The sequence below is a fragment of the Pristiophorus japonicus genome, chromosome 7 (assembly GCF_044704955.1).
Source record: "Pristiophorus japonicus isolate sPriJap1 chromosome 7, sPriJap1.hap1, whole genome shotgun sequence".
NCBI classification, from domain to species: domain Eukaryota; kingdom Metazoa; phylum Chordata; class Chondrichthyes; family Pristiophoridae; genus Pristiophorus; species Pristiophorus japonicus.
The window spans coordinates 16,080,436-16,106,994 of NC_091983.1; the positions used below are offsets into that span (position 1 = coordinate 16,080,436).

Below are 26,559 nucleotides of genomic sequence, written 5' to 3' on the forward strand. Positions count from 1 at the left end.
CTCTTTCAATTAATTTGAGGAGCTTTGGCTGATAGAGCACACTCATAAAATATGAGCTTGATATTAAAAGTCTTATTGTTTCCTCTTCTTTTACTAAATAAGTTTTGCTGATCTGCAAGCAAATCGGAATATGATGCTGTGGCAATAACTGGGATCTGGCTCAAAGGGCAGGCGTGGGCCGTAAATATAGCTGGATATCGGGTGTACATGAATGGTAGCAGTTGGGGTGGCAGTGTTGGTTAAGGACAATGTTAGTGTTGACGAGAGAGGATGTCCTGTAAATATTGCAGGATACAGGCTGTTGGGCCTTCGGCCGCCGGAGGAAGACAGTGTTCCAAGATCAGGCCTTCAAATCTGGCACCAAGCTCATGGTATACAGGGCTGTAGTGATATCCGGCCTCCTGGGTGGCTCAGAGACATGGACCATATACAGCAATCACCTCAAATCGCTGGAGAAATACCACAACATCCTGCAAATCCCCTGGGAGGATAGACGCTTCAACGTCAGTGCTCTCGATCAAGCCAACATCCCCAGCATCGAAGCACTGACCACACTCGACCAGCTCCATTGGGCGGGGCACATTGTCCGCATTCTCGACACAAGACTCCCAAAACAAGCGCTCTACTAGGAATCCTACACGGCAAGTGAGCCGCAGGTGGGCAGAGGGAACGTTTCAAGGACATCCTCAAAGCCTCCTTGATAAAGTGCAACATCCCCACCGACACCTGGGAATCTCTTGCCAAAGAGCGCCCTAAGTGGAGGAAGAGCATCCGGGAGGGCGCTGAGCACCTCGAGTCTCGCCGCCGAGAACATGCAGAAAACAAGCGCAGGCAGCGGAAGGAGCGTGCGGCAAACCAGACTCCCCACCCACCCTTTCCTTTAACCACTGTCTGCCCCAGCTGTGACAGAGACTGTAATTCCTGTATTGGACTGAACAGCCACCTGAGAACTCACTTTTCGAGTGGAAGCAAGTCTTCCTCGATTTCGAGGGGCTGCCTCTGGTGATGACTGGAGCAGTGGTTAATCACTCCCATCCACCACGTGACCCCGCGGCCCAATCCGCTCACTAGAGCAGCTGTCAATCACACGCAACCGCAGCCAGCCATGTCCAAGCACAAGGAGGTGCAATTCATCAGTTCCAACACCAGCAGCAGAGTGGCGCAGCGGAAGCGTGCTGGGCCCATAACCCAGAGGTCGATGGATCGAAACCATCCTCTGCTAAAGGCAACTTTTAATGTGGTTGCAGCCAACACTTGCACTGCAACTAATCCCAGCCTTGACAAGGATGCATCTCTAAAATCATTCTCTTTCAATTAATTTGAGGAGCTTTGGCTGATAGAGCACACTCATAAAATATGAGCTTGATATTAAAAGTCTTATTGTTTCCTCTTCTTTTACTAAATAAGTTTTGCTGATCTGCAAGCAAATCGGAATATGATGCTGTGGCAATAACTGGGATCTGGCTCAAAGGGCAGGCGTGGGCCGTAAATATAGCTGAATATCGGGTGTACATGAATGGTAGCAGTTGGGGTGGCAGTATTGGTTAAGGACAATGTTAGTGTTGACGAGAGAGGATGTCCTGTAAATATTGCAGGATACAGGCTGTTGGGCCTTCGGCCGCCGGAGGAAGACAGTGTTCCAAGATCAGGCCTTCAAATCTGGCACCAAGCTCATGGTATACAGGGCTGTAGTGATATCCGGCCTCCTGGGTGGCTCAGAGACATGGACCATATACAGCAATCACCTCAAATCGCTGGAGAAATACCACAACATCCTGCAAATCCCCTGGGAGGATAGACGCTTCAACGTCAGTGCTCTCGATCAAGCCAACATCCCCAGCATCGAAGCACTGACCACACTCGACCAGCTCCATTGGGCGGGCCACATTGTCCGCATTCTCGACACAAGACTCCCAAAACAAGCGCTCTACTAGGAATCCTAGACGGCAAGTGAGCCGCAGGTGGGCAGAGGGAACGTTTCAAGGACATCCTCAAAGCCTCCTTGATAAAGTGCAACATCCCCACCGACACCTGGGAATCTCTTGCCAAAGAGCGCCCTAAGTGGAGGAAGAGCATCCGGGAGGGCGCTGAGCACCTCGAGTCTCGCCGCCGAGAACATGCAGAAAACAAGCGCAGGCAGCGGAAGGAGCGTGCGGCAAACCAGACTCCCCACCCACCCTTTCCTTTAACCACTGTCTGCCCCAGCTGTGACAGAGACTGTAATTCCTGTATTGGACTGAACAGCCACCTGAGAACTCACTTTTAGAGTGGAAGCAAGTCTTCCTCGATTTCGAGGGGCTGCCTCTGGTGATGACTGGAGCAGTGGTTAATCACGCCCATCCACCACGTGACCCCGCGGCCCAATCCGCTCACTAGAGCAGCTGTCAATCACACGCAACCGCAGCCAGCCATGTCCCAGCACAAGGAGGTGCAATTCATTATTTCCACCACTAGCAGCAGAGTGGCGCAGCGGAAGCGTGCTGGGCCCATAACCCAGAGGTCGATGGATCGAAACCATCCTCTGCTAAAGGCAACTTTTAATGTGGTTGCAGCCAACACTTGCACTGCAACTAATCCCAGCCTTGACAAGGATGCATCTCTCAAATCATTCTCTTTCAATTAATTTGAGGAGCTTTGGCTGATAGAGCACACTCATAAAATATGAGCTTGATATTAAAAGTCTTATTGTTTCCTCTTCTTTTACTAAATAAGTTTGCTGATCTGCAAGCAAATCGGAATATGATGCTGTGGCAATAATTGGGATCTGGCTCAAAGGGCAGGCGTGGGCCGTAAATATAGCTGGATATCGGGTGTACATGAATGGTAGCAGTTGGGGTGGCAGTATTGGTTAAGGACAATGTTAGTGTTGACGAGAGAGGATGTCCTGTAAATATTGCAGGATACAGGCTGTTGGGCCTTCGGCCGCCGGAGGAAGACAGTGTTCCAAGATCAGGCCTTCAAATCTGGCACCAAGCTCATGGTATACAGGGCTGTAGTGATATCCGGCCTCCTGGGTGGCTCAGAGACATGGACCATACACAGCAATCACCTCAAATCACTGGAGAAATACCACAACATCCTGCAAATCCCCTGGGAGAATAGACGCTTCAACGTCAGTGCTCTCGATCAAGCCAACATTACCAGCATCGAAGCACTGACCACACTCGACCAGTTCCATTGGGCGGGCCACATTGTCCGCATTCTTAACACAAGACTCCCAAAACAAGCGCTCTACTAGGAATCCTACACGGCAAGTGAGCCGCAGGTGGGAAGAGGGAACGTTTCAAGGACATCCTCAAAGCCTCCTTGATAAAGTGCAACATCCCCACCGACACCTGGGAATCTCTTGCCAAAGAGCGCCCTAAGTGGAGGAAGAGCATCCGGGAGGGCGCTGAGCACCTCGAGTCTCGCCGCCGAGAACATGCAGAAAACAAGCGCAGGCAGCGGAAGGAGCGTGCGGCAAACCAGACTTCCCACCCACCCTTTCCTTCAACCACTGTCTTCCCCAGCTGTGACAGAGACTGTAATTCCCGTATTGGACTGAACAGCCACCTGAGAACTCACATTTAGAGTGGAAGCAAGTCTTCCTCGATTTCGAGGGACTGCCTCTGGTGATGACTGGAGCAGTGGTTAATCACGCCCATCCACCACGTGACCCCGCGGCCCAATCCGCTCACTAGAGCAGCTGTCAATCACACGCAACCGCAGCCAGCCATGTCCCAGCACAAGGAGGTGCAATTCATTATTTCCACCACCAGCAGCAGAGTGGCGCAGCGGAAGCGTGCTGGGCCCATAACCCAGAGGTCGATGGATCGAAACCATCCTCTGCTAAAGGCAACTTTTAATGTGGTTGCAGCCAACACTTGCACTGCAACTAATCCCAGCCTTGACAAGGATGCATCTCTAAAATCATTCTCTTTCAATTAATTTGAGGAGCTTTGGCTGATAGAGCACACTCATAAAATATGAGCTTGATATTAAAAGTCTTATTGTTTCCTCTTCTTTTACTAAATAAGTTTTGCTGATCTGCAAGCAAATCGGAATATGATGCTGTGGCAATAACTGGGATCTGGCTCAAAGGGCAGGCGTGGGCCGTAAATATAGCTGGATATCGGGTGTACATGAATGGTAGCAGTTGGGGTGGCAGTATTGGTTAAGGACAATGTTAGTGTTGACGAGAGAGGATGTCCTGTAAATATTGCAGGATACAGGCTGTTGGGCCTTCGGCCGCCGGAGGAAGACAGTGTTCCAAGATCAGGCCTTCAAATCTGGCACCAAGCTCATGGTATACAGGGCTGTAGTGATATCCGGCCTCCTGGGTGGCTCAGAGACATGGACCATATACAGCAATCACCTCAAATCGCTGGAGAAATACCACAACATCCTGCAAATCCCCTGGGAGGATAGACGCTTCAACGTCAGTGCTCTCGATCAAGCCAACATCCCCAGCATCGAAGCACTGACCACACTCGACCAGCTCCATTGGGCGGGGCACATTGTCCGCATTCTCGACACAAGACTCCCAAAACAAGCGCTCTACTAGGAATCCTACACGGCAAGTGAGCCGCAGGTGGGCAGAGGGAACGTTTCAAGGACATCCTCAAAGCCTCCTTGATAAAGTGCAACATCCCCACCGACACCTGGGAATCTCTTGCCAAAGAGCGCCCTAAGTGGAGGAAGAGCATCCGGGAGGGCGCTGAGCACCTCGAGTCTCGCCGCCGAGAACATGCAGAAAACAAGCGCAGGCAGCGGAAGGAGCGTGCGGCAAACCAGACTCCCCACCCACCCTTTCCTTTAACCACTGTCTGCCCCAGCTGTGACAGAGACTGTAATTCCTGTATTGGACTGAACAGCCACCTGAGAACTCACTTTTCGAGTGGAAGCAAGTCTTCCTCGATTTCGAGGGGCTGCCTCTGGTGATGACTGGAGCAGTGGTTAATCACTCCCATCCACCACGTGACCCCGCGGCCCAATCCGCTCACTAGAGCAGCTGTCAATCACACGCAACCGCAGCCAGCCATGTCCAAGCACAAGGAGGTGCAATTCATCAGTTCCAACACCAGCAGCAGAGTGGCGCAGCGGAAGCGTGCTGGGCCCATAACCCAGAGGTCGATGGATCGAAACCATCCTCTGCTAAAGGCAACTTTTAATGTGGTTGCAGCCAACACTTGCACTGCAACTAATCCCAGCCTTGACAAGGATGCATCTCTAAAATCATTCTCTTTCAATTAATTTGAGGAGCTTTGGCTGATAGAGCACACTCATAAAATATGAGCTTGATATTAAAAGTCTTATTGTTTCCTCTTCTTTTACTAAATAAGTTTTGCTGATCTGCAAGCAAATCGGAATATGATGCTGTGGCAATAACTGGGATCTGGCTCAAAGGGCAGGCGTGGGCCGTAAATATAGCTGGATATCGGGTGTACATGAATGGTAGCAGTTGGGGTGGCAGTGTTGGTTAAGGCCAATGTTAGTGTTGACGAGAGAGGATGTCCTGTAAATATTGCAGGATACAGGCTGTTGGGCCTTCGGCCGCCGGAGGAAGACAGTGTTCCAAGATCAGGCCTTCAAATCTGGCACCAAGCTCATGGTATACAGGGCTGTAGTGATATCCGGCCTCCTGGGTGGCTCAGAGACATGGACCATATACAGCAATCACCTCAAATCGCTGGAGAAATACCACAACATCCTGCAAATCCCCTGGGAGGATAGACGCTTCAACGTCAGTGCTCTCGATCAAGCCAACATCCCCAGCATCGAAGCACTGACCACACTCGACCAGCTCCATTGGGCGGGGCACATTGTCCGCATTCTCGACACAAGACTCCCAAAACAAGCGCTCTACTAGGAATCCTAGACGGCAAGTGAGCCGCAGGTGGGCAGAGGGAACGTTTCAAGGACATCCTCAAAGCCTCCTTGATAAAGTGCAACATCCCCACCGACACCTGGGAATCTCTTGCCAAAGAGCGCCCTAAGTGGAGGAAGAGCATCCGGGAGGGCGCTGAGCACCTCGAGTCTCGCCGCCGAGAACATGCAGAAAACAAGCGCAGGCAGCGGAAGGAGCGTGCGGCAAACCAGACTCCCCACCCACCCTTTCCTTTAACCACTGTCTGCCCCAGCTGTGACAGAGACTGTAATTCCTGTATTGGACTGAACAGCCACCTGAGAACTCACTTTTAGAGTGGAAGCAAGTCTTCCTCGATTTCGAGGGGCTGCCTCTGGTGATGACTGGAGCAGTGGTTAATCACTCCCATCCACCACGTGACCCCGCGGCCCAATCCGCTCACTAGAGCAGCTGTCAATCACACGCAACCGCAGCCAGCCATGTCCAAGCACAAGGAGGTGCAATTCATCAGTTCCAACACCAGCAGCAGAGTGGCGCAGCGGAAGCGTGCTGGGCCCATAACCCAGAGGTCGATGGATCGAAACCATCCTCTGCTAAAGGCAACTTTTAATGTGGTTGCAGCCAACACTTGCACTGCAACTAATCCCAGCCTTGACAAGGATGCATCTCTCAAATCATTCTCTTTCAATTAATTTGAGGAGCTTTGGCTGATAGAGCACACTCATAAAATATGAGCTTGATATTAAAAGTCTTATTGTTTCCTCTTCTTTTACTAAATAAGTTTTGCTGATCTGCAAGCAAATCGGAATATGATGCTGTGGCAATAACTGGGATCTGGCTCAAAGGGCAGGCGTGGGCCGTAAATATAGCTGGATATCGGGTGTACATGAATGGTAGCAGTTGGGGTGGCAGTATTGGTTAAGGACAATGTTAGTGTTGACGAGAGAGGATGTCCTGTAAATATTGCAGGATACAGGCTGTTGGGCCTTCGGCCGCCGGAGGAAGACAGTGTTCCAAGATCAGGCCTTCAAATCTGGCACCAAGCTCATGGTATACAGGGCTGTAGTGATATCCGGCCTCCTGGGTGGCTCAGAGACATGGACCATATACAGCAATCACCTCAAATCGCTGGAGAAATACCACAACATCCTGCAAATCCCCTGGGAGGATAGACGCTTCAACGTCAGTGCTCTCGATCAAGCCAACATCCCCAGCATCGAAGCACTGACCACACTCGACCAGCTCCATTGGGCGGGCCACATTGTCCGCATTCTCGACACAAGACTCCCAAAACAAGCGCTCTACTAGGAATCCTAGACGGCAAGTGAGCCGCAGGTGGGCAGAGGGAACGTTTCAAGGACATCCTCAAAGCCTCCTTGATAAAGTGCAACATCCCCACCGACACCTGGGAATCTCTTGCCAAAGAGCGCCCTAAGTGGAGGAAGAGCATCCGGGAGGGCGCTGAGCACCTCGAGTCTCGCCGCCGAGAACATGCAGAAAACAAGCGCAGGCAGCGGAAGGAGCGTGCGGCAAACCAGACTCCCCACCCACCCTTTCCTTTAACCACTGTCTGCCCCAGCTGTGACAGAGACTGTAATTCCTGTATTGGACTGAACAGCCACCTGAGAACTCACTTTTAGAGTGGAAGCAAGTCTTCCTCGATTTCGAGGGGCTGCCTCTGGTGATGACTGGAGCAGTGGTTAATCACGCCCATCCACCACGTGACCCCGCGGCCCAATCCGCTCACTAGAGCAGCTGTCAATCACACGCAACCGCAGCCAGCCATGTCCCAGCACAAGGAGGTGCAATTCATTATTTCCACCACTAGCAGCAGAGTGGCGCAGCGGAAGCGTGCTGGGCCCATAACCCAGAGGTCGATGGATCGAAACCATCCTCTGCTAAAGGCAACTTTTAATGTGGTTGCAGCCAACACTTGCACTGCAACTAATCCCAGCCTTGACAAGGATGCATCTCTAAAATCATTCTCTTTCAATTAATTTGAGGAGCTTTGGCTGATAGAGCACACTCATAAAATATGAGCTTGATATTAAAAGTCTTATTGTTTCCTCTTCTTTTACTAAATAAGTTTTGCTGATCTGCAAGCAAATCGGAATATGATGCTGTGGCAATAACTGGGATCTGGCTCAAAGGGCAGGCGTGGGCCGTAAATATAGCTGGATATCGGGTGTACATGAATGGTAGCAGTTGGGGTGGCAGTGTTGGTTAAGGACAATGTTAGTGTTGACGAGAGAGGATGTCCTGTAAATATTGCAGGATACAGGCTGTTGGGCCTTCGGCCGCCGGAGGAAGACAGTGTTCCAAGATCAGGCCTTCAAATCTGGCACCAAGCTCATGGTATACAGGGCTGTAGTGATATCCGGCCTCCTGGGTGGCTCAGAGACATGGACCATATACAGCAATCACCTCAAATCGCTGGAGAAATACCACAACATCCTGCAAATCCCCTGGGAGGATAGACGCTTCAACGTCAGTGCTCTCGATCAAGCCAACATCCCCAGCATCGAAGCACTGACCACACTCGACCAGCTCCATTGGGCGGGGCACATTGTCCGCATTCTCGACACAAGACTCCCAAAACAAGCGCTCTACTAGGAATCCTACACGGCAAGTGAGCCGCAGGTGGGCAGAGGGAACGTTTCAAGGACATCCTCAAAGCCTCCTTGATAAAGTGCAACATCCCCACCGACACCTGGGAATCTCTTGCCAAAGAGCGCCCTAAGTGGAGGAAGAGCATCCGGGAGGGCGCTGAGCACCTCGAGTCTCGCCGCCGAGAACATGCAGAAAACAAGCGCAGGCAGCGGAAGGAGCGTGCGGCAAACCAGACTCCCCACCCACCCTTTCCTTTAACCACTGTCTGCCCCAGCTGTGACAGAGACTGTAATTCCTGTATTGGACTGAACAGCCACCTGAGAACTCACATTTAGAGTGGAAGCAAGTCTTCCTCGATTTCGAGGGGCTGCCTCTGGTGATGACTGGAGCAGTGGTTAATCACTCCCATCCACCACGTGACCCCGCGGCCCAATCCGCTCACTAGAGCAGCTGTCAATCACACGCAACCGCAGCCAGCCATGTCCAAGCACAAGGAGGTGCAATTCATCAGTTCCAACACCAGCAGCAGAGTGGCGCAGCGGAAGCGTGCTGGGCCCATAACCCAGAGGTCGATGGATCGAAACCATCCTCTGCTAAAGGCAACTTTTAATGTGGTTGCAGCCAACACTTGCACTGCAACTAATCCCAGCCTTGACAAGGATGCATCTCTAAAATCATTCTCTTTCAATTAATTTGAGGAGCTTTGGCTGATAGAGCACACTCATAAAATATGAGCTTGATATTAAAAGTCTTATTGTTTCCTCTTCTTTTACTAAATAAGTTTTGCTGATCTGCAAGCAAATCGGAATATGATGCTGTGGCAATAACTGGGATCTGGCTCAAAGGGCAGGCGTGGGCCGTAAATATAGCTGAATATCGGGTGTACATGAATGGTAGCAGTTGGGGTGGCAGTATTGGTTAAGGACAATGTTAGTGTTGACGAGAGAGGATGTCCTGTAAATATTGCAGGATACAGGCTGTTGGGCCTTCGGCCGCCGGAGGAAGACAGTGTTCCAAGATCAGGCCTTCAAATCTGGCACCAAGCTCATGGTATACAGGGCTGTAGTGATATCCGGCCTCCTGGGTGGCTCAGAGACATGGACCATATACAGCAATCACCTCAAATCGCTGGAGAAATACCACAACATCCTGCAAATCCCCTGGGAGGATAGACGCTTCAACGTCAGTGCTCTCGATCAAGCCAACATCCCCAGCATCGAAGCACTGACCACACTCGACCAGCTCCATTGGGCGGGCCACATTGTCCGCATTCTCGACACAAGACTCCCAAAACAAGCGCTCTACTAGGAATCCTAGACGGCAAGTGAGCCGCAGGTGGGCAGAGGGAACGTTTCAAGGACATCCTCAAAGCCTCCTTGATAAAGTGCAACATCCCCACCGACACCTGGGAATCTCTTGCCAAAGAGCGCCCTAAGTGGAGGAAGAGCATCCGGGAGGGCGCTGAGCACCTCGAGTCTCGCCGCCGAGAACATGCAGAAAACAAGCGCAGGCAGCGGAAGGAGCGTGCGGCAAACCAGACTCCCCACCCACCCTTTCCTTTAACCACTGTCTGCCCCAGCTGTGACAGAGACTGTAATTCCTGTATTGGACTGAACAGCCACCTGAGAACTCACTTTTAGAGTGGAAGCAAGTCTTCCTCGATTTCGAGGGGCTGCCTCTGGTGATGACTGGAGCAGTGGTTAATCACGCCCATCCACCACGTGACCCCGCGGCCCAATCCGCTCACTAGAGCAGCTGTCAATCACACGCAACCGCAGCCAGCCATGTCCCAGCACAAGGAGGTGCAATTCATTATTTCCACCACTAGCAGCAGAGTGGCGCAGCGGAAGCGTGCTGGGCCCATAACCCAGAGGTCGATGGATCGAAACCATCCTCTGCTAAAGGCAACTTTTAATGTGGTTGCAGCCAACACTTGCACTGCAACTAATCCCAGCCTTGACAAGGATGCATCTCTCAAATCATTCTCTTTCAATTAATTTGAGGAGCTTTGGCTGATAGAGCACACTCATAAAATATGAGCTTGATATTAAAAGTCTTATTGTTTCCTCTTCTTTTACTAAATAAGTTTGCTGATCTGCAAGCAAATCGGAATATGATGCTGTGGCAATAATTGGGATCTGGCTCAAAGGGCAGGCGTGGGCCGTAAATATAGCTGGATATCGGGTGTACATGAATGGTAGCAGTTGGGGTGGCAGTATTGGTTAAGGACAATGTTAGTGTTGACGAGAGAGGATGTCCTGTAAATATTGCAGGATACAGGCTGTTGGGCCTTCGGCCGCCGGAGGAAGACAGTGTTCCAAGATCAGGCCTTCAAATCTGGCACCAAGCTCATGGTATACAGGGCTGTAGTGATATCCGGCCTCCTGGGTGGCTCAGAGACATGGACCATACACAGCAATCACCTCAAATCACTGGAGAAATACCACAACATCCTGCAAATCCCCTGGGAGGATAGACGCTTCAACGTCAGTGCTCTCGATCAAGCCAACATTACCAGCATCGAAGCACTGACCACACTCGACCAGTTCCATTGGGCGGGCCACATTGTCCGCATTCTTAACACAAGACTCCCAAAACAAGCGCTCTACTAGGAATCCTACACGGCAAGTGAGCCGCAGGTGGGAAGAGGGAACGTTTCAAGGACATCCTCAAAGCCTCCTTGATAAAGTGCAACATCCCCACCGACACCTGGGAATCTCTTGCCAAAGAGCGCCCTAAGTGGAGGAAGAGCATCCGGGAGGGCGCTGAGCACCTCGAGTCTCGCCGCCGAGAACATGCAGAAAACAAGCGCAGGCAGCGGAAGGAGCGTGCGGCAAACCAGACTTCCCACCCACCCTTTCCTTCAACCACTGTCTTCCCCAGCTGTGACAGAGACTGTAATTCCCGTATTGGACTGAACAGCCACCTGAGAACTCACATTTAGAGTGGAAGCAAGTCTTCCTCGATTTCGAGGGACTGCCTCTGGTGATGACTGGAGCAGTGGTTAATCACGCCCATCCACCACGTGACCCCGCGGCCCAATCCGCTCACTAGAGCAGCTGTCAATCACACGCAACCGCAGCCAGCCATGTCCCAGCACAAGGAGGTGCAATTCATTATTTCCACCACCAGCAGCAGAGTGGCGCAGCGGAAGCGTGCTGGGCCCATAACCCAGAGGTCGATGGATCGAAACCATCCTCTGCTAAAGGCAACTTTTAATGTGGTTGCAGCCAACACTTGCACTGCAACTAATCCCAGCCTTGACAAGGATGCATCTCTAAAATCATTCTCTTTCAATTAATTTGAGGAGCTTTGGCTGATAGAGCACACTCATAAAATATGAGCTTGATATTAAAAGTCTTATTGTTTCCTCTTCTTTTACTAAATAAGTTTTGCTGATCTGCAAGCAAATCGGAATATGATGCTGTGGCAATAACTGGGATCTGGCTCAAAGGGCAGGCGTGGGCCGTAAATATAGCTGGATATCGGGTGTACATGAATGGTAGCAGTTGGGGTGGCAGTGTTGGTTAAGGCCAATGTTAGTGTTGACGAGAGAGGATGTCCTGTAAATATTGCAGGATACAGGCTGTTGGGCCTTCGGCCGCCGGAGGAAGACAGTGTTCCAAGATCAGGCCTTCAAATCTGGCACCAAGCTCATGGTATACAGGGCTGTAGTGATATCCGGCCTCCTGGGTGGCTCAGAGACATGGACCATATACAGCAATCACCTCAAATCGCTGGAGAAATACCACAACATCCTGCAAATCCCCTGGGAGGATAGACGCTTCAACGTCAGTGCTCTCGATCAAGCCAACATCCCCAGCATCGAAGCACTGACCACACTCGACCAGCTCCATTGGGCGGGGCACATTGTCCGCATTCTCGACACAAGACTCCCAAAACAAGCGCTCTACTAGGAATCCTAGACGGCAAGTGAGCCGCAGGTGGGCAGAGGGAACGTTTCAAGGACATCCTCAAAGCCTCCTTGATAAAGTGCAACATCCCCACCGACACCTGGGAATCTCTTGCCAAAGAGCGCCCTAAGTGGAGGAAGAGCATCCGGGAGGGCGCTGAGCACCTCGAGTCTCGCCGCCGAGAACATGCAGAAAACAAGCGCAGGCAGCGGAAGGAGCGTGCGGCAAACCAGACTCCCCACCCACCCTTTCCTTTAACCACTGTCTGCCCCAGCTGTGACAGAGACTGTAATTCCTGTATTGGACTGAACAGCCACCTGAGAACTCACTTTTCGAGTGGAAGCAAGTCTTCCTCGATTTCGAGGGGCTGCCTCTGGTGATGACTGGAGCAGTGGTTAATCACTCCCATCCACCACGTGACCCCGCGGCCCAATCCGCTCACTAGAGCAGCTGTCAATCACACGCAACCGCAGCCAGCCATGTCCAAGCACAAGGAGGTGCAATTCATCAGTTCCAACACCAGCAGCAGAGTGGCGCAGCGGAAGCGTGCTGGGCCCATAACCCAGAGGTCGATGGATCGAAACCATCCTCTGCTAAAGGCAACTTTTAATGTGGTTGCAGCCAACACTTGCACTGCAACTAATCCCAGCCTTGACAAGGATGCATCTCTCAAATCATTCTCTTTCAATTAATTTGAGGAGCTTTGGCTGATAGAGCACACTCATAAAATATGAGCTTGATATTAAAAGTCTTATTGTTTCCTCTTCTTTTACTAAATAAGTTTTGCTGATCTGCAAGCAAATCGGAATATGATGCTGTGGCAATAACTGGGATCTGGCTCAAAGGGCAGGCGTGGGCCGTAAATATAGCTGGATATCGGGTGTACATGAATGGTAGCAGTTGGGGTGGCAGTATTGGTTAAGGACAATGTTAGTGTTGACGAGAGAGGATGTCCTGTAAATATTGCAGGATACAGGCTGTTGGGCCTTCGGCCGCCGGAGGAAGACAGTGTTCCAAGATCAGGCCTTCAAATCTGGCACCAAGCTCATGGTATACAGGGCTGTAGTGATATCCGGCCTCCTGGGTGGCTCAGAGACATGGACCATATACAGCAATCACCTCAAATCGCTGGAGAAATACCACAACATCCTGCAAATCCCCTGGGAGGATAGACGCTTCAACGTCAGTGCTCTCGATCAAGCCAACATCCCCAGCATCGAAGCACTGACCACACTCGACCAGCTCCATTGGGCGGGCCACATTGTCCGCATTCTCGACACAAGACTCCCAAAACAAGCGCTCTACTAGGAATCCTAGACGGCAAGTGAGCCGCAGGTGGGCAGAGGGAACGTTTCAAGGACATCCTCAAAGCCTCCTTGATAAAGTGCAACATCCCCACCGACACCTGGGAATCTCTTGCCAAAGAGCGCCCTAAGTGGAGGAAGAGCATCCGGGAGGGCGCTGAGCACCTCGAGTCTCGCCGCCGAGAACATGCAGAAAACAAGCGCAGGCAGCGGAAGGAGCGTGCGGCAAACCAGACTCCCCACCCACCCTTTCCTTTAACCACTGTCTGCCCCAGCTGTGACAGAGACTGTAATTCCTGTATTGGACTGAACAGCCACCTGAGAACTCACTTTTAGAGTGGAAGCAAGTCTTCCTCGATTTCGAGGGGCTGCCTCTGGTGATGACTGGAGCAGTGGTTAATCACGCCCATCCACCACGTGACCCCGCGGCCCAATCCGCTCACTAGAGCAGCTGTCAATCACACGCAACCGCAGCCAGCCATGTCCCAGCACAAGGAGGTGCAATTCATTATTTCCACCACCATCAGCAGAGTGGCGCAGCGGAAGCGTGCTGGGCCCATAACCCAGAGGTCGATGGATCGAAACCATCCTCTGCTAAAGGCAACTTTTAATGTGGTTGCAGCCAACACTTGCACTGCAACTAATCCCAGCCTTGACAAGGATGCATCTCTCAAATCATTCTCTTTCAATTAATTTGAGGAGCTTTGGCTGATAGAGCACACTCATAAAATATGAGCTTGATATTAAAAGTCTTATTGTTTCCTCTTCTTTTACTAAATAAGTTTGCTGATCTGCAAGCAAATCGGAATATGATGCTGTGGCAATAATTGGGATCTGGCTCAAAGGGCAGGCGTGGGCCGTAAATATAGCTGGATATCGGGTGTACATGAATGGTAGCAGTTGGGGTGGCAGTGTTGGTTAAGGCCAATGTTAGTGTTGACGAGAGAGGATGTCCTGTAAATATTGCAGGATACAGGCTGTTGGGCCTTCGGCCGCCGGAGGAAGACAGTGTTCCAAGATCAGGCCTTCAAATCTGGCACCAAGCTCATGGTATACAGGGCTGTAGTGATATCCGGCCTCCTGGGTGGCTCAGAGACATGGACCATATACAGCAATCACCTCAAATCGCTGGAGAAATACCACAACATCCTGCAAATCCCCTGGGAGGATAGACGCTTCAACGTCAGTGCTCTCGATCAAGCCAACATCCCCAGCATCGAAGCACTGACCACACTCGACCAGCTCCATTGGGCGGGGCACATTGTCCGCATTCTCGACACAAGACTCCCAAAACAAGCGCTCTACTAGGAATCCTAGACGGCAAGTGAGCCGCAGGTGGGCAGAGGGAACGTTTCAAGGACATCCTCAAAGCCTCCTTGATAAAGTGCAACATCCCCACCGACACCTGGGAATCTCTTGCCAAAGAGCGCCCTAAGTGGAGGAAGAGCATCCGGGAGGGCGCTGAGCACCTCGAGTCTCGCCGCCGAGAACATGCAGAAAACAAGCGCAGGCAGCGGAAGGAGCGTGCGGCAAACCAGACTCCCCACCCACCCTTTCCTTTAACCACTGTCTGCCCCAGCTGTGACAGAGACTGTAATTCCTGTATTGGACTGAACAGCCACCTGAGAACTCACTTTTCGAGTGGAAGCAAGTCTTCCTCGATTTCGAGGGGCTGCCTCTGGTGATGACTGGAGCAGTGGTTAATCACTCCCATCCACCACGTGACCCCGCGGCCCAATCCGCTCACTAGAGCAGCTGTCAATCACACGCAACCGCAGCCAGCCATGTCCAAGCACAAGGAGGTGCAATTCATCAGTTCCAACACCAGCAGCAGAGTGGCGCAGCGGAAGCGTGCTGGGCCCATAACCCAGAGGTCGATGGATCGAAACCATCCTCTGCTAAAGGCAACTTTTAATGTGGTTGCAGCCAACACTTGCACTGCAACTAATCCCAGCCTTGACAAGGATGCATCTCTCAAATCATTCTCTTTCAATTAATTTGAGGAGCTTTGGCTGATAGAGCACACTCATAAAATATGAGCTTGATATTAAAAGTCTTATTGTTTCCTCTTCTTTTACTAAATAAGTTTTGCTGATCTGCAAGCAAATCGGAATATGATGCTGTGGCAATAACTGGGATCTGGCTCAAAGGGCAGGCGTGGGCCGTAAATATAGCTGGATATCGGGTGTACATGAATGGTAGCAGTTGGGGTGGCAGTATTGGTTAAGGACAATGTTAGTGTTGACGAGAGAGGATGTCCTGTAAATATTGCAGGATACAGGCTGTTGGGCCTTCGGCCGCCGGAGGAAGACAGTGTTCCAAGATCAGGCCTTCAAATCTGGCACCAAGCTCATGGTATACAGGGCTGTAGTGATATCCGGCCTCCTGGGTGGCTCAGAGACATGGACCATATACAGCAATCACCTCAAATCGCTGGAGAAATACCACAACATCCTGCAAATCCCCTGGGAGGATAGACGCTTCAACGTCAGTGCTCTCGATCAAGCCAACATCCCCAGCATCGAAGCACTGACCACACTCGACCAGCTCCATTGGGCGGGCCACATTGTCCGCATTCTCGACACAAGACTCCCAAAACAAGCGCTCTACTAGGAATCCTAGACGGCAAGTGAGCCGCAGGTGGGCAGAGGGAACGTTTCAAGGACATCCTCAAAGCCTCCTTGATAAAGTGCAACATCCCCACCGACACCTGGGAATCTCTTGCCAAAGAGCGCCCTAAGTGGAGGAAGAGCATCCGGGAGGGCGCTGAGCACCTCGAGTCTCGCCGCCGAGAACATGCAGAAAACAAGCGCAGGCAGCGGAAGGAGCGTGCGGCAAACCAGACTCCCCACCCACCCTTTCCTTTAACCACTGTCTGCCCCAGCTGTGACAGAGACTGTAATTCCTGTATTGGACTGAACAGCCACCTGAGAACTCACTTTTAGAGTGGAAGCAAGTCTTCCTCGATTTCGAGGGGCTGCCTCTGGTGATGACTGGAGCAGTGGTTAATCACGCCCATCCACCACGTGACCCCGCGGCCCAATCCGCTCACTAGAGCAGCTGTCAATCACACGCAACCGCAGCCAGCCATGTCCCAGCACAAGGAGGTGCAATTCATTATTTCCACCACTAGCAGCAGAGTGGCGCAGCGGAAGCGTGCTGGGCCCATAACCCAGAGGTCGATGGATCGAAACCATCCTCTGCTAAAGGCAACTTTTAATGTGGTTGCAGCCAACACTTGCACTGCAACTAATCCCAGCCTTGACAAGGATGCATCTCTAAAATCATTCTCTTTCAATTAATTTGAGGAGCTTTGGCTGATAGAGCACACTCATAAAATATGAGCTTGATATTAAAAGTCTTATTGTTTCCTCTTCTTTTACTAAATAAGTTTTGCTGATCTGCAAGCAAATCGGAATATGATGCTGTGGCAATAACTGGGATCTGGCTCAAAGGGCAGGCGTGGGCCGTAAATATAGCTGAATATCGGGTGTACATGAATGGTAGCAGTTGGGGTGGCAGTATTGGTTAAGGACAATGTTAGTGTTGACGAGAGAGGATGTCCTGTAAATATTGCAGGATACAGGCTGTTGGGCCTTCGGCCGCCGGAGGAAGACAGTGTTCCAAGATCAGGCCTTCAAATCTGGCACCAAGCTCATGGTATACAGGGCTGTAGTGATATCCGGCCTCCTGGGTGGCTCAGAGACATGGACCATATACAGCAATCACCTCAAATCGCTGGAGAAATACCACAACATCCTGCAAATCCCCTGGGAGGATAGACGCTTCAACGTCAGTGCTCTCGATCAAGCCAACATCCCCAGCATCGAAGCACTGACCACACTCGACCAGCTCCATTGGGCGGGGCACATTGTCCGCATTCTCGACACAAGACTCCCAAAACAAGCGCTCTACTAGGAATCCTAGACGGCAAGTGAGCCGCAGGTGGGCAGAGGGAACGTTTCAAGGACATCCTCAAAGCCTCCTTGATAAAGTGCAACATCCCCACCGACACCTGGGAATCTCTTGCCAAAGAGCGCCCTAAGTGGAGGAAGAGCATCCGGGAGGGCGCTGAGCACCTCGAGTCTCGCCGCCGAGAACATGCAGAAAACAAGCGCAGGCAGCGGAAGGAGCGTGCGGCAAACCAGACTCCCCACCCACCCTTTCCTTTAACCACTGTCTGCCCCAGCTGTGACAGAGACTGTAATTCCTGTATTGGACTGAACAGCCACCTGAGAACTCACTTTTCGAGTGGAAGCAAGTCTTCCTCGATTTCGAGGGGCTGCCTCTGGTGATGACTGGAGCAGTGGTTAATCACTCCCATCCACCACGTGACCCCGCGGCCCAATCCGCTCACTAGAGCAGCTGTCAATCACACGCAACCGCAGCCAGCCATGTCCAAGCACAAGGAGGTGCAATTCATCAGTTCCAACACCAGCAGCAGAGTGGCGCAGCGGAAGCGTGCTGGGCCCATAACCCAGAGGTCGATGGATCGAAACCATCCTCTGCTAAAGGCAACTTTTAATGTGGTTGCAGCCAACACTTGCACTGCAACTAATCCCAGCCTTGACAAGGATGCATCTCTCAAATCATTCTCTTTCAATTAATTTGAGGAGCTTTGGCTGATAGAGCACACTCATAAAATATGAGCTTGATATTAAAAGTCTTATTGTTTCCTCTTCTTTTACTAAATAAGTTTTGCTGATCTGCAAGCAAATCGGAATATGATGCTGTGGCAATAACTGGGATCTGGCTCAAAGGGCAGGCGTGGGCCGTAAATATAGCTGGATATCGGGTGTACATGAATGGTAGCAGTTGGGGTGGCAGTATTGGTTAAGGACAATGTTAGTGTTGACGAGAGAGGATGTCCTGTAAATATTGCAGGATACAGGCTGTTGGGCCTTCGGCCGCCGGAGGAAGACAGTGTTCCAAGATCAGGCCTTCAAATCTGGCACCAAGCTCATGGTATACAGGGCTGTAGTGATATCCGGCCTCCTGGGTGGCTCAGAGACATGGACCATATACAGCAATCACCTCAAATCGCTGGAGAAATACCACAACATCCTGCAAATCCCCTGGGAGGATAGACGCTTCAACGTCAGTGCTCTCGATCAAGCCAACATCCCCAGCATCGAAGCACTGACCACACTCGACCAGCTCCATTGGGCGGGCCACATTGTCCGCATTCTCGACACAAGACTCCCAAAACAAGCGCTCTACTAGGAATCCTAGACGGCAAGTGAGCCGCAGGTGGGCAGAGGGAACGTTTCAAGGACATCCTCAAAGCCTCCTTGATAAAGTGCAACATCCCCACCGACACCTGGGAATCTCTTGCCAAAGAGCGCCCTAAGTGGAGGAAGAGCATCCGGGAGGGCGCTGAGCACCTCGAGTCTCGCCGCCGAGAACATGCAGAAAACAAGCGCAGGCAGCGGAAGGAGCGTGCGGCAAACCAGACTCCCCACCCACCCTTTCCTTTAACCACTGTCTGCCCCAGCTGTGACAGAGACTGTAATTCCTGTATTGGACTGAACAGCCACCTGAGAACTCACTTTTAGAGTGGAAGCAAGTCTTCCTCGATTTCGAGGGGCTGCCTCTGGTGATGACTGGAGCAGTGGTTAATCACGCCCATCCACCACGTGACCCCGCGGCCCAATCCGCTCACTAGAGCAGCTGTCAATCACACGCAACCGCAGCCAGCCATGTCCCAGCACAAGGAGGTGCAATTCATTATTTCCACCACCAGCAGCAGAGTGGCGCAGCGGAAGCGTGCTGGGCCCATAACCCAGAGGTCGATGGATCGAAACCATCCTCTGCTAAAGGCAACTTTTAATGTGGTTGCAGCCAACACTTGCACTGCAACTAATCCCAGCCTTGACAAGGATGCATCTCTAAAATCATTCTCTTTCAATTAATTTGAGGAGCTTTGGCTGATAGAGCACACTCATAAAATATGAGCTTGATATTAAAAGTCTTATTGTTTCCTCTTCTTTTACTAAATAAGTTTTGCTGATCTGCAAGCAAATCGGAATATGATGCTGTGGCAATAACTGGGATCTGGCTCAAAGGGCAGGCGTGGGCCGTAAATATAGCTGGATATCGGGTGTACATGAATGGTAGCAGTTGGGGTGGCAGTGTTGGTTAAGGCCAATGTTAGTGTTGACGAGAGAGGATGTCCTGTAAATATTGCAGGATACAGGCTGTTGGGCCTTCGGCCGCCGGAGGAAGACAGTGTTCCAAGATCAGGCCTTCAAATCTGGCACCAAGCTCATGGTATACAGGGCTGTAGTGATATCCGGCCTCCTGGGTGGCTCAGAGACATGGACCATATACAGCAATCACCTCAAATCGCTGGAGAAATACCACAACATCCTGCAAATCCCCTGGGAGGATAGACGCTTCAACGTCAGTGCTCTCGATCAAGCCAACATCCCCAGCATCGAAGCACTGACCACACTCGACCAGCTCCATTGGGCGGGGCACATTGTCCGCATTCTCGACACAAGACTCCCAAAACAAGCGCTCTACTAGGAATCCTAGACGGCAAGTGAGCCGCAGGTGGGCAGAGGGAACGTTTCAAGGACATCCTCAAAGCCTCCTTGATAAAGTGCAACATCCCCACCGACACCTGGGAATCTCTTGCCAAAGAGCGCCCTAAGTGGAGGAAGAGCATCCGGGAGGGCGCTGAGCACCTCGAGTCTCGCCGCCGAGAACATGCAGAAAACAAGCGCAGGCAGCGGAAGGAGCGTGCGGCAAACCAGACTCCCCACCCACCCTTTCCTTTAACCACTGTCTGCCCCAGCTGTGACAGAGACTGTAATTCCTGTATTGGACTGAACAGCCACCTGAGAACTCACTTTTAGAGTGGAAGCAAGTCTTCCTCGATTTCGAGGGGCTGCCTCTGGTGATGACTGGAGCAGTGGTTAATCACTCCCATCCACCACGTGACCCCGCGGCCCAATCCGCTCACTAGAGCAGCTGTCAATCACACGCAACCGCAGCCAGCCATGTCCAAGCACAAGGAGGTGCAATTCATCAGTTCCAACACCAGCAGCAGAGTGGCGCAGCGGAAGCGTGCTGGGCCCATAACCCAGAGGTCGATGGATCGAAACCATCCTCTGCTAAAGGCAACTTTTAATGTGGTTGCAGCCAACACTTGCACTGCAACTAATCCCAGCCTTGACAAGGATGCATCTCTCAAATCATTCTCTTTCAATTAATTTGAGGAGCTTTGGCTGATAGAGCACACTCATAAAATATGAGCTTGATATTAAAAGTCTTATTGTTTCCTCTTCTTTTACTAAATAAGTTTTGCTGATCTGCAAGCAAATCGGAATATGATGCTGTGGCAATAACTGGGATCTGGCTCAAAGGGCAGGCGTGGGCCGTAAATATAGCTGGATATCGGGTGTACATGAATGGTAGCAGTTGGGGTGGCAGTATTGGTTAAGGACAATGTTAGTGTTGACGAGAGAGGATGTCCTGTAAATATTGCAGGATACAGGCTGTTGGGCCTTCGGCCGCCGGAGGAAGACAGTGTTCCAAGATCAGGCCTTCAAATCTGGCACCAAGCTCATGGTATACAGGGCTGTAGTGATATCCGGCCTCCTGGGTGGCTCAGAGACATGGACCATATACAGCAATCACCTCAAATCGCTGGAGAAATACCACAACATCCTGCAAATCCCCTGGGAGGATAGACGCTTCAACGTCAGTGCTCTCGATCAAGCCAACATCCCCAGCATCGAAGCACTGACCACACTCGACCAGCTCCATTGGGCGGGCCACATTGTCCGCATTCTCGACACAAGACTCCCAAAACAAGCGCTCTACTAGGAATCCTAGACGGCAAGTGAGCCGCAGGTGGGCAGAGGGAACGTTTCAAGGACATCCTCAAAGCCTCCTTGATAAAGTGCAACATCCCCACCGACACCTGGGAATCTCTTGCCAAAGAGCGCCCTAAGTGGAGGAAGAGCATCCGGGAGGGCGCTGAGCACCTCGAGTCTCGCCGCCGAGAACATGCAGAAAACAAGCGCAGGCAGCGGAAGGAGCGTGCGGCAAACCAGACTCCCCACCCACCCTTTCCTTTAACCACTGTCTGCCCCAGCTGTGACAGAGACTGTAATTCCTGTATTGGACTGAACAGCCACCTGAGAACTCACTTTTAGAGTGGAAGCAAGTCTTCCTCGATTTCGAGGGGCTGCCTCTGGTGATGACTGGAGCAGTGGTTAATCACGCCCATCCACCACGTGACCCCGCGGCCCAATCCGCTCACTAGAGCAGCTGTCAATCACACGCAACCGCAGCCAGCCATGTCCCAGCACAAGGAGGTGCAATTCATTATTTCCACCACTAGCAGCAGAGTGGCGCAGCGGAAGCGTGCTGGGCCCATAACCCAGAGGTCGATGGATCGAAACCATCCTCTGCTAAAGGCAACTTTTAATGTGGTTGCAGCCAACACTTGCACTGCAACTAATCCCAGCCTTGACAAGGATGCATCTCTAAAATCATTCTCTTTCAATTAATTTGAGGAGCTTTGGCTGATAGAGCACACTCATAAAATATGAGCTTGATATTAAAAGTCTTATTGTTTCCTCTTCTTTTACTAAATAAGTTTTGCTGATCTGCAAGCAAATCGGAATATGATGCTGTGGCAATAACTGGGATCTGGCTCAAAGGGCAGGCGTGGGCCGTAAATATAGCTGGATATCGGGTGTACATGAATGGTAGCAGTTGGGGTGGCAGTGTTGGTTAAGGACAATGTTAGTGTTGACGAGAGAGGATGTCCTGTAAATATTGCAGGATACAGGCTGTTGGGCCTTCGGCCGCCGGAGGAAGACAGTGTTCCAAGATCAGGCCTTCAAATCTGGCACCAAGCTCATGGTATACAGGGCTGTAGTGATATCCGGCCTCCTGGGTGGCTCAGAGACATGGACCATATACAGCAATCACCTCAAATCGCTGGAGAAATACCACAACATCCTGCAAATCCCCTGGGAGGATAGACGCTTCAACGTCAGTGCTCTCGATCAAGCCAACATCCCCAGCATCGAAGCACTGACCACACTCGACCAGCTCCATTGGGCGGGGCACATTGTCCGCATTCTCGACACAAGACTCCCAAAACAAGCGCTCTACTAGGAATCCTACACGGCAAGTGAGCCGCAGGTGGGCAGAGGGAACGTTTCAAGGACATCCTCAAAGCCTCCTTGATAAAGTGCAACATCCCCACCGACACCTGGGAATCTCTTGCCAAAGAGCGCCCTAAGTGGAGGAAGAGCATCCGGGAGGGCGCTGAGCACCTCGAGTCTCGCCGCCGAGAACATGCAGAAAACAAGCGCAGGCAGCGGAAGGAGCGTGCGGCAAACCAGACTCCCCACCCACCCTTTCCTTTAACCACTGTCTGCCCCAGCTGTGACAGAGACTGTAATTCCTGTATTGGACTGAACAGCCACCTGAGAACTCACATTTAGAGTGGAAGCAAGTCTTCCTCGATTTCGAGGGGCTGCCTCTGGTGATGACTGGAGCAGTGGTTAATCACTCCCATCCACCACGTGACCCCGCGGCCCAATCCGCTCACTAGAGCAGCTGTCAATCACACGCAACCGCAGCCAGCCATGTCCAAGCACAAGGAGGTGCAATTCATCAGTTCCAACACCAGCAGCAGAGTGGCGCAGCGGAAGCGTGCTGGGCCCATAACCCAGAGGTCGATGGATCGAAACCATCCTCTGCTAAAGGCAACTTTTAATGTGGTTGCAGCCAACACTTGCACTGCAACTAATCCCAGCCTTGACAAGGATGCATCTCTAAAATCATTCTCTTTCAATTAATTTGAGGAGCTTTGGCTGATAGAGCACACTCATAAAATATGAGCTTGATATTAAAAGTCTTATTGTTTCCTCTTCTTTTACTAAATAAGTTTTGCTGATCTGCAAGCAAATCGGAATATGATGCTGTGGCAATAACTGGGATCTGGCTCAAAGGGCAGGCGTGGGCCGTAAATATAGCTGAATATCGGGTGTACATGAATGGTAGCAGTTGGGGTGGCAGTATTGGTTAAGGACAATGTTAGTGTTGACGAGAGAGGATGTCCTGTAAATATTGCAGGATACAGGCTGTTGGGCCTTCGGCCGCCGGAGGAAGACAGTGTTCCAAGATCAGGCCTTCAAATCTGGCACCAAGCTCATGGTATACAGGGCTGTAGTGATATCCGGCCTCCTGGGTGGCTCAGAGACATGGACCATATACAGCAATCACCTCAAATCGCTGGAGAAATACCACAACATCCTGCAAATCCCCTGGGAGGATAGACGCTTCAACGTCAGTGCTCTCGATCAAGCCAACATCCCCAGCATCGAAGCACTGACCACACTCGACCAGCTCCATTGGGCGGGCCACATTGTCCGCATTCTCGACACAAGACTCCCAAAACAAGCGCTCTACTAGGAATCCTAGACGGCAAGTGAGCCGCAGGTGGGCAGAGGGAACGTTTCAAGGACATCCTCAAAGCCTCCTTGATAAAGTGCAACATCCCCACCGACACCTGGGAATCTCTTGCCAAAGAGCGCCCTAAGTGGAGGAAGAGCATCCGGGAGGGCGCTGAGCACCTCGAGTCTCGCCGCCGAGAACATGCAGAAAACAAGCGCAGGCAGCGGAAGGAGCATGCGGCAAACCAGACTCCCCACCCACCCTTTCCTTTAACCACTGTCTGCCCCAGCTGTGACAGAGACTGTAATTCCTGTATTGGACTGAACAGCCACCTGAGAACTCACTTTTAGAGTGGAAGCAAGTCTTCCTCGATTTCGAGGGGCTGCCTCTGGTGATGACTGGAGCAGTGGTTAATCACGCCCATCCACCACGTGACCCCGCGGCCCAATCCGCTCACTAGAGCAGCTGTCAATCACACGCAACCGCAGCCAGCCATGTCCCAGCACAAGGAGGTGCAATTCATTATTTCCACCACTAGCAGCAGAGTGGCGCAGCGGAAGCGTGCTGGGCCCATAACCCAGAGGTCGATGGATCGAAACCATCCTCTGCTAAAGGCAACTTTTAATGTGGTTGCAGCCAACACTTGCACTGCAACTAATCCCAGCCTTGACAAGGATGCATCTCTCAAATCATTCTCTTTCAATTAATTTGAGGAGCTTTGGCTGATAGAGCACACTCATAAAATATGAGCTTGATATTAAAAGTCTTATTGTTTCCTCTTCTTTTACTAAATAAGTTTGCTGATCTGCAAGCAAATCGGAATATGATGCTGTGGCAATAATTGGGATCTGGCTCAAAGGGCAGGCGTGGGCCGTAAATATAGCTGGATATCGGGTGTACATGAATGGTAGCAGTTGGGGTGGCAGTATTGGTTAAGGACAATGTTAGTGTTGACGAGAGAGGATGTCCTGTAAATATTGCAGGATACAGGCTGTTGGGCCTTCGGCCGCCGGAGGAAGACAGTGTTCCAAGATCAGGCCTTCAAATCTGGCACCAAGCTCATGGTATACAGGGCTGTAGTGATATCCGGCCTCCTGGGTGGCTCAGAGACATGGACCATACACAGCAATCACCTCAAATCACTGGAGAAATACCACAACATCCTGCAAATCCCCTGGGAGGATAGACGCTTCAACGTCAGTGCTCTCGATCAAGCCAACATTACCAGCATCGAAGCACTGACCACACTCGACCAGTTCCATTGGGCGGGCCACATTGTCCGCATTCTTAACACAAGACTCCCAAAACAAGCGCTCTACTAGGAATCCTACACGGCAAGTGAGCCGCAGGTGGGAAGAGGGAACGTTTCAAGGACATCCTCAAAGCCTCCTTGATAAAGTGCAACATCCCCACCGACACCTGGGAATCTCTTGCCAAAGAGCGCCCTAAGTGGAGGAAGAGCATCCGGGAGGGCGCTGAGCACCTCGAGTCTCGCCGCCGAGAACATGCAGAAAACAAGCGCAGGCAGCGGAAGGAGCGTGCGGCAAACCAGACTTCCCACCCACCCTTTCCTTCAACCACTGTCTTCCCCAGCTGTGACAGAGACTGTAATTCCCGTATTGGACTGAACAGCCACCTGAGAACTCACATTTAGAGTGGAAGCAAGTCTTCCTCGATTTCGAGGGACTGCCTCTGGTGATGACTGGAGCAGTGGTTAATCACGCCCATCCACCACGTGACCCCGCGGCCCAATCCGCTCACTAGAGCAGCTGTCAATCACACGCAACCGCAGCCAGCCATGTCCCAGCACAAGGAGGTGCAATTCATTATTTCCACCACCAGCAGCAGAGTGGCGCAGCGGAAGCGTGCTGGGCCCATAACCCAGAGGTCGATGGATCGAAACCATCCTCTGCTAAAGGCAACTTTTAATGTGGTTGCAGCCAACACTTGCACTGCAACTAATCCCAGCCTTGACAAGGATGCATCTCTAAAATCATTCTCTTTCAATTAATTTGAGGAGCTTTGGCTGATAGAGCACACTCATAAAATATGAGCTTGATATTAAAAGTCTTATTGTTTCCTCTTCTTTTACTAAATAAGTTTTGCTGATCTGCAAGCAAATCGGAATATGATGCTGTGGCAATAACTGGGATCTGGCTCAAAGGGCAGGCGTGGGCCGTAAATATAGCTGGATATCGGGTGTACATGAATGGTAGCAGTTGGGGTGGCAGTGTTGGTTAAGGCCAATGTTAGTGTTGACGAGAGAGGATGTCCTGTAAATATTGCAGGATACAGGCTGTTGGGCCTTCGGCCGCCGGAGGAAGACAGTGTTCCAAGATCAGGCCTTCAAATCTGGCACCAAGCTCATGGTATACAGGGCTGTAGTGATATCCGGCCTCCTGGGTGGCTCAGAGACATGGACCATATACAGCAATCACCTCAAATCGCTGGAGAAATACCA

The 26,559-nt window shown here is 51.4% G+C and overlaps 20 non-coding genes across 20 annotated transcripts; all 20 read left to right on the top strand.

The window, feature by feature from the left end:
* Window positions 1-1,150: 1,150 nt before the first annotated feature.
* trnam-cau (transfer RNA methionine (anticodon CAU)) lies at window positions 1,151-1,222 on the top strand. The gene has a single exon. It is a non-coding gene; the product is annotated as a tRNA-Met (tRNA).
* Window positions 1,223-2,455: 1,233 nt separating this feature from the next.
* On the top strand, window positions 2,456-2,527 carry trnam-cau (transfer RNA methionine (anticodon CAU)). Its single transcript has one exon. It is a non-coding gene; the product is annotated as a tRNA-Met (tRNA).
* Window positions 2,528-3,759: 1,232 nt separating this feature from the next.
* trnam-cau (transfer RNA methionine (anticodon CAU)) lies at window positions 3,760-3,831 on the top strand. Its single transcript has one exon. It is a non-coding gene; the product is annotated as a tRNA-Met (tRNA).
* A 1,233-nt stretch (window positions 3,832-5,064) lies between these two features.
* On the top strand, window positions 5,065-5,136 carry trnam-cau (transfer RNA methionine (anticodon CAU)). The gene has a single exon. It is a non-coding gene; the product is annotated as a tRNA-Met (tRNA).
* A 1,233-nt stretch (window positions 5,137-6,369) lies between these two features.
* On the top strand, window positions 6,370-6,441 carry trnam-cau (transfer RNA methionine (anticodon CAU)). Its single transcript has one exon. It is a non-coding gene; the product is annotated as a tRNA-Met (tRNA).
* Window positions 6,442-7,674: 1,233 nt separating this feature from the next.
* On the top strand, window positions 7,675-7,746 carry trnam-cau (transfer RNA methionine (anticodon CAU)). Its single transcript has one exon. It is a non-coding gene; the product is annotated as a tRNA-Met (tRNA).
* Window positions 7,747-8,979: 1,233 nt separating this feature from the next.
* On the top strand, window positions 8,980-9,051 carry trnam-cau (transfer RNA methionine (anticodon CAU)). Its single transcript has one exon. It is a non-coding gene; the product is annotated as a tRNA-Met (tRNA).
* A 1,233-nt stretch (window positions 9,052-10,284) lies between these two features.
* Window positions 10,285-10,356, top strand: trnam-cau (transfer RNA methionine (anticodon CAU)). Its single transcript has one exon. It is a non-coding gene; the product is annotated as a tRNA-Met (tRNA).
* Window positions 10,357-11,588: 1,232 nt separating this feature from the next.
* Window positions 11,589-11,660, top strand: trnam-cau (transfer RNA methionine (anticodon CAU)). Its single transcript has one exon. It is a non-coding gene; the product is annotated as a tRNA-Met (tRNA).
* A 1,233-nt stretch (window positions 11,661-12,893) lies between these two features.
* Window positions 12,894-12,965, top strand: trnam-cau (transfer RNA methionine (anticodon CAU)). Its single transcript has one exon. It is a non-coding gene; the product is annotated as a tRNA-Met (tRNA).
* A 1,233-nt stretch (window positions 12,966-14,198) lies between these two features.
* On the top strand, window positions 14,199-14,270 carry trnam-cau (transfer RNA methionine (anticodon CAU)). The gene has a single exon. It is a non-coding gene; the product is annotated as a tRNA-Met (tRNA).
* Window positions 14,271-15,502: 1,232 nt separating this feature from the next.
* trnam-cau (transfer RNA methionine (anticodon CAU)) lies at window positions 15,503-15,574 on the top strand. Its single transcript has one exon. It is a non-coding gene; the product is annotated as a tRNA-Met (tRNA).
* Window positions 15,575-16,807: 1,233 nt separating this feature from the next.
* trnam-cau (transfer RNA methionine (anticodon CAU)) lies at window positions 16,808-16,879 on the top strand. The gene has a single exon. It is a non-coding gene; the product is annotated as a tRNA-Met (tRNA).
* A 1,233-nt stretch (window positions 16,880-18,112) lies between these two features.
* On the top strand, window positions 18,113-18,184 carry trnam-cau (transfer RNA methionine (anticodon CAU)). The gene has a single exon. It is a non-coding gene; the product is annotated as a tRNA-Met (tRNA).
* Window positions 18,185-19,417: 1,233 nt separating this feature from the next.
* Window positions 19,418-19,489, top strand: trnam-cau (transfer RNA methionine (anticodon CAU)). Its single transcript has one exon. It is a non-coding gene; the product is annotated as a tRNA-Met (tRNA).
* Window positions 19,490-20,722: 1,233 nt separating this feature from the next.
* On the top strand, window positions 20,723-20,794 carry trnam-cau (transfer RNA methionine (anticodon CAU)). Its single transcript has one exon. It is a non-coding gene; the product is annotated as a tRNA-Met (tRNA).
* A 1,233-nt stretch (window positions 20,795-22,027) lies between these two features.
* trnam-cau (transfer RNA methionine (anticodon CAU)) lies at window positions 22,028-22,099 on the top strand. The gene has a single exon. It is a non-coding gene; the product is annotated as a tRNA-Met (tRNA).
* A 1,233-nt stretch (window positions 22,100-23,332) lies between these two features.
* Window positions 23,333-23,404, top strand: trnam-cau (transfer RNA methionine (anticodon CAU)). The gene has a single exon. It is a non-coding gene; the product is annotated as a tRNA-Met (tRNA).
* Window positions 23,405-24,637: 1,233 nt separating this feature from the next.
* Window positions 24,638-24,709, top strand: trnam-cau (transfer RNA methionine (anticodon CAU)). Its single transcript has one exon. It is a non-coding gene; the product is annotated as a tRNA-Met (tRNA).
* A 1,232-nt stretch (window positions 24,710-25,941) lies between these two features.
* On the top strand, window positions 25,942-26,013 carry trnam-cau (transfer RNA methionine (anticodon CAU)). Its single transcript has one exon. It is a non-coding gene; the product is annotated as a tRNA-Met (tRNA).
* Window positions 26,014-26,559: the final 546 nt, after the last annotated feature.